Below are 13,707 nucleotides of genomic sequence, written 5' to 3'. Positions count from 1 at the left end.
AAATGATTGAGCTAGAAGACAACAAGTCTCGGGCTGGCATAGGTTATTCGTCTGGGGTTTTCAACATGCAAGGGTTGTTCAAGAGTGGAGGGTTCATCCACACCAGTTAAGATAAGGAGGCTGCTGCCATTCTGGAAGAGGACGAAGAGGATTCTGGCAACTTCGTCATCCCTAGGGGAATCTGCAATAATTGGGTCGCTGTGGATATTCCAACAGTAATCCATAAGTCGAAGTAATGTTCATTGTGTTTAAAAAACCCTCCTCCCATGCCAAAAGGAAGAGTGATGACATTGTTGGCGAATTAATACAATGATATTTTCATTCAATAAATTCATGTTAAATGTTTGTGTTTACAATTATTTTGCCTTTTTGCTTTTTCTGCATGAAATTGGTGATCACATAAAACCTAAAAAATAAAATAAAATCAATCTTTCATTTTCATAATGATTTGCCTTGTTTGAATTCTAAAGCTTTTCATATCCAAAATCATTATGCAGGTTGATCAAACCCATTGAACATAATGATCCAACACCATCTCCCAACTTTGAATTCACTGTATTTGAGGCGAAAGAAGATGATGTTGAAGAGATTCCTGACAAGATTACCCGTCTACTTGAGCATGAAGAGAAAATCATCCAGCTGCATCTCGAGAATCTGGAAACAGACAACTTGGGGTCTGAGGATTGTGTTCGTGAAGTAAAGATTGGGGCACTCCTGGAAGTATCTGTTAAGAAGGGGTTGATTGAATTGTTACGAGAATATGTTGATGTCTTTGCATGGTCATAAGAAGACATGCCGGGTCTAGATACTGATATTGTGCAACATTTCCTTCCTTTGAAACCTGAGTGCGTGCCTGTGAAGCAGAAGCTCAAAAGAACTCATCCCGATATGGCAGTGAAGATCAAAGAGGAGGTTCAGAAGCAAATTGATGCAGGGTTTCTGGTGACTTCTACATATCCTCAATGGCTGGCCAATATTGTGCCCATGCCTAAGAAAGATGGAAAAGTCTGGATGTGTGTGGACTATAGAGACTTGAATAAAGCTAGTCCGAAAGATGATTTTCCTCTACCACATATTGATATGTTGGTAGATAATACAGCTAAATTCAATGTATTCTCATTTATGGATGGATTTTCCGGATATAATCAGATCACAATGGCACCCAAGGATATGGAGAAGACAACATTCATCACACCTTGGGGAATATTCTGTTATTGAGTGATGCCCTTCGGTTTGAAGAACGCCGGAGCCACGTATCAACGAGCTATGACCACCTTGTTTCATGATATGATGCACAAGGAGATCGAGGTATATGTTGATGATATGATCGCCAAGTCAAGAACGGAAGTTGAACATGTAGAGCACTTGTTGAAGCTTTTTCAGCGTTTGAGGAAGTACAAGCTTTGTCTGAATCCCAACAAATGTACATTTGGAGTCCGTTCTGGCAAGTTATTGGGCTTTATTGTCAGTGAAAGAGGTATTGAGGTTGATCCTGCAAAGGTCAAAGCAATACAAGAGATGCCTGCGCCTAAAACTGAGAAGCAAGTCCGAGGTTTTCTTGGCCGCTTGAATTATATTTCTAGATTCATATCCCACATGACTGCCACGTGTGCGCCGATATTCAATCTCCTCCGGAAAGATCAGTCCCATGATTGGACCGAGGATTGCCAGAAAGCTTTTGACAGTATTAAGGAGTATCTGTCTGAACCTCCGATTCTGTCTCCGCCCATGGATGGAAGACCTTTGATCATGTATCTGACTATTCTTGAAGACTCAATGGGTTGTGTCCTTGGTCAGCAGGACGAATCAGGGAAGAAAGAATATGCCATCTACTACTTGAGCAAGAAGTTCACTGATTGTGAGTCTCGATACTCGATGCTTGAGAAGACATGCTGTGCTTTGGCTTGGGCTGCTAACCACTTACGCCAGTATATGATAAATCATCTGAATTGGTTGATATCCAGAATGGATCCAATCAAGTATATCTTCGAGAAGCCTGCTTTAACAGGGAGAATTTCCCGTTGGCAAATGTTATTATCTGAGTATGATATTGAGTATCGAGCTCAGAAGGCTATTAAAGGTAGTGTCTTGGCTGACCACTTGGCACATCAGCCAATCGAAGATTATCAGTCAGTTCAATATGACTTCCCGGATGAGGAGATTTTATATTTGAAAATGAAAGATTGTGATGAGCCTACACTCAATGAAGGGCCAGAGCCTGGTTCCAGATGGAGTATGGTGTTTGATGGCGCTGTAACTCAGTATGGAAATGGTATTGGGGTAGTGATTATTACTCCTCAGGGCACACATATTCCTTTTATAGCAAGGCTAACTTTCAAATGCACGAATAATATGGCTGAGTATGAGGCCTGCATTATGGGATTGGAGGAATGCATTGATCTAAGGATCAAGCATCTTGATGTTTATGGTGATTCGACCCTCGTTGTCAATCAGATTAAGGGTGAATGGGAAACGAATCAGCCCGGTCTCATTCCATATAGGGATTATGCGAGGAGGATTTCAACGTTCTTTACTGAGGTTGACTTCCATCATATTCCTCGAGATGAGAATCGGATGGCAGATGCTCTTGCTACACTTGCTTCGATGATTGTGGTTAAACTTTGGAATGAAGTTCCCAACATCACTGTAATGCGCTTGGACACACCAACTCATGTGTTTGCGGTAGAAGAGGTGAAAGATGATAATCCATGGTATTACGATATCAAATGCTTCCTTTAGAACCAGGTTTACCCGCCTGGGGCATCTGTGAAAGATAGGAAAACTCTGAGGAGATTGTCAGGAAGTTTCTACCTCAATGGTGATGTGCTTTATAAGAGAAATTTTGACATGGTGCTGCTCAGATGCGTGGATAGACATGAAGCAGGCCTGTTGATGACTGAGGTCCATGAGGGTTCATTTGGTACTCATTCCAATGGACATGCCATGGCTAGAAAGATGTTGAGAGCAGGCTGCTATTGGATGACAATGGAGTCTTCTTGCTGCAAGCATGTGAAGAAATGCCATAAGTGTCAGATTTACGCGGATAAGATTCATATTCCCCCTACACTTCTGAATGTGATCTCATCACCATGGCCTTTCTCCATGTGAGGAATTGACATGATTGGCATGATAGAGCCAAAAGCGTCTAACAGACACAGATTTATTCTCGTAGCAATTGATTACTTCACTAAGTGGGTTGAAGCGGCATCGTATGCAAACGTGACCAGGTAGGTGGTCGTGAAGTTTATCAAGAATCAACTCATATGTCGTTATGGTGTGCCAAATAAGATCATTACTGATAATGGATCTAACTTGAACAACAAAATGATGAAAGAGCTGTGTAGTGAGTTCAAGATCGCGCATCATAATTCTTCTCCTTACAAACCTAAGATGAATGGGGTTGTTGAAGCTGCTAATAAGAATATCAAGAAGATTATCCAGAAGATGGTCGTCACGTATAAAGATTGGCATGAGATGCTGCCATTTGCTTTACATGGATATCGTACGTCTGTCCGCACTTCAACAGGGGCAACCCCTTTCTCTCTTGTTTATGGCATGGAGGTTGTACTCCCAGTAGAGGTGGAGATCCCATCAATGAGAGTCTTGATGGAGGCTAAGTTGACTAATGCTGAATGGGTTCAGAGTCGTTATGACCAGCAGAATTTGATAGAAGAGAAGAGATTGACTGCCATGTGCCATGGTCAGTTATATCAACAAAGAATGAAGAAAGCTTTTGATAAGAAGGTCAAGCCTCGTGTGTTCCGAGAAGGTGACCTTGTGCTCAAGAAAGTCTTGTCTTTCGCGCCCGATTCCAGGGGCATGTGGACTCCAAACTACGAAGGTCCATATGTTGTTAAGAGAGCCTTTTCAGGCGGTGCTTTGATACTTACAAATATGGATGGGGAGGATTTCACTCGTCCTGTGAATTCAGATGCGGTCTAGAAATACTTCGCCTAGAAATAAAAACAGAATAGCTCGCTAAGTTGAAAACCCGAAAGGACGGCTTAGGCAAAAATGAGCGTCTCGGTGGATTGAAAACCCGAAAGGGCGGTCCAGGCAAAAGTTAGAGACACAAAAAAAAAGAATATATGTATCCCGCTATATTGAGTACCTCATCATGGGGCAATCTAGGCAAAAAATATTAGGGATTTGGCAAGTAACTACATCCTGACAAGACTTTGTTCTACAACTGTCACCTGTCAGAGATTCTTCCTCATTCGTCATCAACCGAAGCTTCAAATACATCGAATTCAGAATTGGTGGAGAAATGGTCATTATGTTCAATGTAGCCTTTTCCAATATATATCACCAATTTCAAACTTGTAAAGATCTATGGAGTCTTGCCATTTGCAGACTACCATTCCATCAAATAAATTTGAGCCTTTTATCCAATTATTTGCACTCTTATTTGTTTCTATTCAACAAATGTTTTGGCATGCTTTTAATTGAGAAAATATCATTGTTTTGAATAATCGAATTTTTCATAACTTGTTTTTAAAACAAAGTGAACATTCACAATGACAAAAGGATACTTAGGAGATCCTCAGTGCTCTCCCAAGGATGGTATGATCTCCAACAGGGTAAGACAGTTGTTCATATTCTTGGCATGACTGTATCTTCTTCCTCCAGAGCCTTTTGTGGTTTATCCTACTGAGTGGAATGCTTGATGAGATATTCACCACTCTCCCCTTCAGCGGAGTAGCAATCTTTTCTCCTCGGCAGATGTGATCTCCTTGGTGGGTACGGTACTTGGTGGTTGATTCCCAGAATCCCTTTGTCCCTTGGATAGATTCCCCAGTAGAGTTGCTTATGTGGCAGATTTTATCTGTGCAATGAACTGCTTTCCCCAGTTGGATTGACTGATGATTCATCCCCTACAGAGGTTTTGTTGCTTCCTGGTATCTCTGATCCCCGGCAGATTGGATACTCTTCGGCAAACCTAGCTTTCTCTCTTGAGATGTAGTACCGGATGTTTGTGTGCTTATTCTTTGAAACTGTTTGTGTTAGAAATGTCTGTCTGTCAGCATTCATCATACATAAATCATGCATGTGTGCATATAATTTTCAAACATTCGGATATTCATATTACACTTTTTGCCATATGTCTATGTTTGTTATTCCTCTGCTAGTTGGTAATACATTCCCCAAGCAGATGTTGGCGTCTGATCCCTCAATATAGAGTCAGCCCATTAAGCAGAAAGTGTTTATCTTTCCTTCCGCATTCCCCACTGAGTCATATCCTCGTGGACAACGGTTGTTTTTCGCTTCCTCCCAACACATATATTGGGATGGGTTTCCCTATTGAGTTATATCCTCACTAGGACGAGTTTTGATTCAGTTTGCCTCTTTGGTTTGATCCTAAATTGGCCTCTTGAGACTATTTCCTGTGTTTCCCCGTGGTATAAATGAATAATTGCTCAGTAATCGGTAATCATTCATCTTATCCTCGGCGGAGTCTGTGGTTTTCTACCCTTATACCGGTAGCTGTAAACCCTATTTTCTCCCCTTTGCAGAGTTAACCTTCTTGTTCATCCTAATCGATGATGGTTACTCTTCCGTGGTTTTCTACCCAGTATCCGGGAGATGTATTCCCCTCCTTGACGGTTATCATTATCCAATATTCGGTGGTGATATTCCCTCATTCTTTTGGATAATTGCTCTGATTAAGCAGTTTATCCCCAGCAAGTCATCTCTCATATACCGGTTGTCGGTAATGTTTGTTGCTCCCCTTGAATGGTCATCATTATATACCTAGTTTCGGTATCCCGATGCCTCTCTCTGTCGGTCGATTTATCCTTTATTAACCCAGTAACCGGTTGTGGATAATCTTCCATGCGAGTATATTATCTACGTTCTGACGGTAATAGATAATATATCTCATGCACTCTTTGGTCGAAGCCTTTTGTTCTTCCCCAGTTGAGTAAGATTCGTATCCCTGTTTTGGAATCGAATGTCCATCCCATAATCGAGTTTGCTTCTTTGCCCTCTTTTTGGATGATGAGTTGTAAGACCCCAATTTTGTCCCTAAGATCCCTCATGGCATCATATCCTAGCATTGCATAAGCCTCAAGGATCATTGGACACCTTGCTTCCTTCCCTATGGGTGGGATATCTCCTGAGAGTGGTTTTTGATCACCAAGCATTGCTTGCATTTGTGTATCATTGCTTTTCTTTTAATCACTAACCAAAAATGTACAAAAATATGTCATTAACCTTTGTTACTTGCAGCTTAAGCAGTCAACAGGTCAAGGCAATCAAGTGAATCCTTTGTGCAAGAGATGAGGTTTTCCTTGAGATGTGGATCATGTGATCATTATTTTGAGCTTATATGAGCTAGAGGTCCATTTTGAAGCAAATTCCCCAGGTGGTTGAGGCCCAAGTTCATCAAAACATTTTCAGGTCATCTAAGGGCCTATGCCAGTCAACTGAAAGTCAACTGTGGTTTTTGAATTGGGAAATTGAGTTTCTTCATCCTATTCATGTTCCAACAATGCTTATTCATCATGTCAAACATCAACATTGAAGAATTTGAAGCCAATACAAAAGTTTCCCAAAATGGAAAGTGACCTGTAATTTCAAGTTTCCAAAAATGGAAAGTTTTTGGACCAATTTCAACTCAACTTTCCAACATCAAATGAGCTTCAAATGAATTTTTGTCCAACATGATAGTTGAAGATCTCTCTCTCCCATTTCCAAAAAGTCCAAGATCATGAGCATCTGATGAATGGTTGAGGAGATATGATCAAATCATTGCCAAGTGTGCTTGAAACTTCAAAAGGCCATAACTTTTGACTCATAACTCCAAATTGAGTGCTTCTTTTTGCATAATTCTTCTCATGACATGTATTTTCCAAATCATTCATCACATTGCATGAAAATTCATCACATGATCATTTGTTCTTTCATGACTATTTTGGAGGGAAAATGGCAAATTTAAAATTGGTGCATTGTATGGACAAAATACCATTGCCAACATGTGCATGGGAAGATTTTAAATGAATTTGAGCTCTCATTTGCTACTGTTCACGTCCAAATGCTCCATGCACCACCAATTTTCCAAAATTTGCCATACACCTCAATTTTCACTAATCTCAATTAAACCATGCTTAATTTTAATTAGGATGAGATTAGGACAGAGTATATAAACCAAATCCTAACAGAATTTATGGATCTTCACCATTTCTAGATCTAAATTCTTCTTCCCTCCAAATTTCTCTCTCCATTAAAATTCAAATTTCTTCCACATAACACTGTTTTTTTATTGCATATTCTTGTTTCCTGATGATGATTGAGTGCAGATCAAGCTCTTGATTGGAGATTTTGGACCAGAATTCGTGCATAATCCAAGGAAGAACATGAAGATGGAAGCTGATTTTTGAGCTGGATCTAGGTCGTGCCAAGCCTCAATTATTGCACAAAGCTTCAAGTTATCATCTCAGGAGTTGATTTGGATCATTTGAAGCCTTGAATCGTGCGTTTTCAGTAACTGCTCTTCAAGAGGTAGGTTTTTCGAACCTCATAATTCTTCAATCCATTGCCATGTTTAAGTAGATCTTTGCACGCTGAAAATTCTGATCTAAGTTTCATAAAAAATGGATGATTATTGAGTGAGATATATGTGTTTGAAGTTTTGGATGCATGATGGTTTTCTCTTCGATTCGCATGTTTCATGATGAATTAATGTAAATGAATGCTTGATTCGTATTCCTCGTAGCATGAGCGTTCCATTGATGTATTCATTTCGAAATTCTGCAAATTTTTTGGAAGATGATCACTGTTCACCACCGTCTCAAGGTAGGAGACGGTGGTTTCCTCCTTGCCTCGCCGTGTGAGCCGCCCTCTGCAACATGCAGAGTTGGCGCTAGGGTTTGTAAATGCGAGTGTCCTGTTGGCATTTCCATAGGCTCACATTCCTTTGACCATTCCACTTGGCATTTGAACGCTGACGTAAGCGCCAACGCATTAAATGAAACTCAACGTTTCATCCGGCTATGCTTCGATTCCCAGCGTTGGCGTTTCTGGATTTTATTCACTTTATGCGCTTCATTTTAATTTGAACCAGGTTCGATTCTGGCTGGCAACACTTTTTCAAATTACCAATTCATTTAACCTTTCCCTCCATAATTGCCTATGCATGATCATTTTCATTTCAATATTTTTCATCACATTCAAAAAATCATATAAAATTGAAAACACATCCAATTAATTCCAGATTTTTTGCTACATGTTCATATGTTTGTCTACTATTTTTTGGTGGTGATTTCATGATTTTACCATTTCTGGAATTTGAATTGTGATTGGTTGATTGGACATGTGTGCATTTGTGACATTGCTTCACTCTTTCTATTGTGAAATGCTCAATAATGATCCAATTGCCATGAAATTTTACACACTGATTCCCAACATGTTGCTTGACCTTTGAGGCTTGATTGTGCATTTTTACCATTTTTATCTCTGTTTTAGACACATGGACATTGTTGGGCAACATTTGGTGTCACATTCTTGGTCTCATACTTGTGCATTTTCATTTCTAGGTTAATTGAGCTCTGTTGATTCTGATTTTTGGTATGATGATTATGTTGGACATGTTGTATGCTCATAAAAATTTCTAGAATTTTTTGAGTCATTTCTGTTTTAATATGGAATTTTGATTCTTAATGACCAATTGTGTGCTTTGAAATTGCCTTGGTCTTCTCTTGCTCACTACATGAGTTTGCTTGATGATTTTGATTTGGTCCTTTTTAGGACATGTTCTTACTTGATTAAATGTGATTCATGTTGAATTTTAGCTTCTGTTTTGACTTTTTGATTCACCTTTGACCCTAGGCTTTGCCCTAGGGGTTTGTACTCACAATTTGAAGCTTTGCATTTCAGGTTCAAGCAATAAGTCCTAATGGATTATGTGATTTCTTTGTTTGAGATGCAATTGGCTTTGTTTAACTAATGTTGATTGTGTTGTAGGTCTCTTGGGTGGCTAACTCATTTGAGTTCTATGGCTTGCTCATTGTGTATATTGGTTGTCTGACTGTTGTTGATTGCTTGATTTGTCTGAATGTAAATATTGACTGGTTTAGCTTTTCTTACAGGTACTTTAGCCGATTTAACTTATTATTTGAGTTGCTTTGCTTTGCTTGTGATTGGCATACCACTTAGGTAACTTCTTTTCTCCATGTAGTCTGGAAGACCTGTCATGTTCTTTTGGCAGGCACCTGTCTAAAGTCCTCCTTAAGAGGCAATGTCTGTGTATATTTATCTTTGTGCTTAAGACCTCCTTGTCGAGGCATACAGGTTAAGTCCTCCTAAGTGAAGAGGCATTGGCAGATAGAAGGGATGTGCAATCCATCCCCTGCTATTCAGTTGAGTCTTTCATATTGCTCGCACTACGTGCTGATGCATTTGAATAAAACACCCCAAGATCATTGTATATTGAGTCAGTCATGTGGAGTAGAGTTCCTCATCCTGGACTCCCACACCTTCTTTGATTCAAGATCACCCAGGTCGGGTTAAGAGCTATGAGGTCTAACCCTCATCTCCCATTTCATCTGCTCACCCTAACTCTCAATGTTAGAGGTTAAGAGCCAAAAAACCCTTACATATCTGGCTTGTTTGTCGAGGTTGATATGACCCCTTGACTAAAGCCCAACCTTGTATGAGCCTTTTGGTTGTGTATAGTGTGTGCTAATTGATTGATTGTTTGCTTACTTGTGCATCCTTCATGTTGCTTTTGCATATTGTTTGCATGTTTGTTTTGCATTTGTTATTTGTTTTGTTTGAGGAGTCAGGTGTAAGACCATTGATTGGCTATCTGTTTCCTGTTCCTTTTGGGGAGCTGGATATAAGACCATTGATTGGCACTCCATTTCCTATTCTGTTTCTTTTTGTGGAGTCAGGTATAAGACCATTGATTGGCCATCGGTTTCCTATCTTTGTTTAGTTTTTGTGGAGTCAGATGTAAGACCAGTGATTGGCTATATGTTTCCTATCTTGTTGCTTTGTGGAGTTGGACGTAAGACCATTTATTGGCACTCCGTTTCCCATTTGTTTTCGGAATTGGATGTAAGACCATTTATTGGCAATCCATTTCCAGTTTTGTTGATCTCTTATGAGACTATTGCTTTCTTGCTTATTGCTTTGTTGCCTACTCCAAAGGATGGTACTTGCTTGGATCATCTACATATGATCTCAAGAGAGGAACTCCTAATGAAGTTTTGCTCCTCATCCCCACCTTTTGTTTCCTTACAACCTCCACTTGCATTTGTAACCCAAACCAGAAAACTTTGTGCAAACATTTTCATCTGTTTTCAAACTAGAAACCTAGGCCTTAATCCCCTGATTTTCAAACTTCATTTTCACAATACTTCTTCTGAATTGAACCTAATGTCAACTTTGACCATTTTTGTGAATACTCTAATTGGTTAATTTCACTCATTCAATTGTTTTGTGGCTTTGTCCATTTCTTAATCAAGTTTTCATACATTAGCCATAGATCTCAATTATCTTAGTGGTTGATGTGAATCTCACCTTCTGTCCTTAGTGATTGAATTGTAAGACTTCCTTGCTTATTATAGGGCATGGTCCCTCACTAGCAAGTTGAAGCTGTTCTCACATGGTGGATTGTTGGTTCAGGTTGAGTTTTCTCCCATTGATAATGAAAGACCTTAAGGCTCTTGTTTAAAATCAATCCACTCACTTTTTGGATATCTTTTAGCCGAACTACGGCGTTTTGATCCTTATCTTTCATGAAAAGGTACGTAGGCAATGGGTTCATCCATTCAAACACAAAAATAATAAAAATTGTATATTCTTTTCTCATCCCTTCAATCAATGTTTGCACAAAAATATTTCATAAACAAATAATTTTTATAACAAGTTGTGAAAAGAGGTTCCCTAGTTGTACCTAGGATGTTGTGGGTGCCTAACACCTTCCCACAACATAATTACCCCCTTACCCAGATCTCTGACCTTTTATTAGTTTTCTTTGCGTAAAACTTCTTAGGCTTTTGTTCGCTTTCTAGACATTCCTTTGGATAAATAGAAGTGCGGTGGCGACTCTATCTTTGTATGCTTTGCTTTTGATTTAGTCAATAAATCATAAAGTGACGAATACACCGCTACATGAGTGTTTTGGGAATATTCCCCAATTAACGCTTTGGTTGGTCACCTATTATATGCCCAGTAACCGGCATCCCTGGTGTTCCTTCCTTCTGCTCCCTATTATGACTTTTTGTCCCCCTTACCCAAATCTCTGTTCTCTTTTACTAGTTTTTGCTAAAACTATTAGGTTTTTGTTCACTTTCTAACCATTCCTTTGGATAAATAGAAGTGCGGTGGCGACTCGACTTGTATGATTTATCTTGGATTTAGTCAATATCTCTAATGGTAACGAATACCCCGCTACACATACAAGTAGGCGATAATTATCAATCAAATCGGATAAGTAAACAAGTGTGTAATCAAACCAAAGAATCAAATAATGGAGCATTAAACAATGCATGGGAGTATGAACATGTTAAACAATCAAGCAATAGAAAGCATGAATGAGAGAAACAAGTATAAGAGATAACAGATGAACCAGACAGATGAAAAGATGCACAGAAAGGCCATTGAAATAATTAAATCAGGAAAGGAGGTAAGGACCAAATAAAATCAAGATAGAAGGCCTCTAATACATGGCATATAAGATGAACAAGGGAGGATCAAAAGATCTCTTCAATTGCCATAAGCAATCCCTATGTCAAACATCGATCATAAAGATCTCTTCAAGTCCACTTAATAAATACCAAATAAATAGAAAATTAATCAAGAAAATTATGAAAAATTAAACTAAGTAAGGTGGAGTCAGGACATCATCATCCCCCAAAAAGATTTTAAAAATAATGAAAATTGGTACATGAATTAATTGAAATAAAATAGAGGTCAAACTAGAAGTCAACCAACCAAACTAGGTTAAAAATAAATCTAGAATAAATAGCAAATGGTGAAATAAAAAATCCAAGAAATGGTCAGGTTGACCATGGGATAGTGGTCAACCTTCATCCCAAAAATCAAAAGCTAAAAATAATTCTAAGTCATGAAAATAAAATCAAGAGTTAAATGTGTGTTAAAATGGACCATTTACAATTAATAATTGAAATAAAATATCCATATTAAATAAATGCGAAAATAAAAATTAAATAAAATTAAATAAAATTAAATGAGGCATTAAGAAATACGGAAAATATTTTTGGATATTTTTATGGACAAAGAAAATATTTTATATCAATTAAAATTAAAACAGAAAAATAAATGTGAATTAAAAAAGAAAATGAAAATGGGAATGGATTAGTGTTGATGGGTCAGGAAAGGGAGGTGTCCCAGCAATTGGCGAAGGCCCAGTCCAAACAATTAAATTAAATCAGTGTGTGACACAATTTAAATAACATTTTAATAAAATAAATCATGTAAACATTTATCAATTGGTCAGCTGTGTTTAAGTGACTACAGGACAAAAAACCATGGGCGGTCCAGATTACAACATGCACGCTTGATCCAGCGGCTTTCACGACGACACGTGGTCGTCTTCCCCATGGAAAAAAACCCTAATGCCATGCAAATACGAAAATACAGTGGTTTTCTTCCAACTTCAACAACAAAATGCGACCACCATAGGGCATCAAATGACATGAAATAAAGCCCAGGTTTCATGTATGAAATGTGTAGATTAACGTGGTATCTTGTTTTAGGTTAAATGGTGGCCTAAACATGGAGAAATATTGTCAACAAGATGTCCACATGGCCACAGATATGAGCAACAAGAAACAACACAAACTCAAATGACATGAACAATGCCTCATACTGAGGACTTCAAAAGCAAGCACAAGCATATGATTGGCATGGTAATGATGATGAGCATGGATATAACATGGCAAACAGTAATGATAATAAGCATGGAATGAGCAAAATAATAGCCATGGAAATGAAGTAATGAAGGTTACCTAGTGGAAGCTTGGTCCACTGCCTCTTGGTTATGGAGAGAATGGAAGAAGAAAGGTGTTGCCTTGATGCCTCACTTCAAGAGCTTCAACTTGAGACCTTGTTGAGAAAGAATGGAATCTGAGCTTGCAATGAAACTTGCCTTGCTTGCTTGCTCGAAAATTCACAATGCTTGCCTTCAGATTTAGGATTTTAGTGCTTAAATATGTGGGTCAATAAATCCTTAATGGGCTGACAAATGGTCTGTTTTGGTCATGAGCAAAATGATGCAAAAGTGAGGTGTGTGAGCAAGTTTCTTATTTTGGCAAAGTTTGAGTGAGTGGAAATGTTGCTGCATGGCCAAATGAGGTAACAAAAACGTGGATTGTGTAATGCAGCATGACTTGGTTGGTTTGGTTTGGCAAGAAAACAGTCCAAAGGGGTGACTTTGAGGCCATGTAACTTGATGATCAAGTCACCAAATGATGAAATAATGCAAACAGTAGCAAGACCTCATGGAGCATAGCATGTTTCATGTTGGGCACAAGTGAAAATGATGAATGGAAGAAGGTGAAAAATGGTCTCAAAATCATGTCACACCAATTGCAAAATGGTTGGGCAAGTTTTGGCCTAAAATCTGCCTAGAAAATCAAGTCATGGTGCCCACTTTAGGGGAATGTATCTCTCAAACCATAGATCAAAATGAGATGATTCAAAAAGGAGGTGAAAGAGGACATGGCAAGGTATAATTGATGT

Source organism: Lathyrus oleraceus, chromosome 5 (assembly GCF_024323335.1).
Source record: "Lathyrus oleraceus cultivar Zhongwan6 chromosome 5, CAAS_Psat_ZW6_1.0, whole genome shotgun sequence".
In the NCBI taxonomy this organism is placed as follows: Eukaryota; Viridiplantae; Streptophyta; class Magnoliopsida; order Fabales; family Fabaceae; genus Lathyrus; species Lathyrus oleraceus.
Note: the sequence above shows the minus strand (reverse complement) of the source record.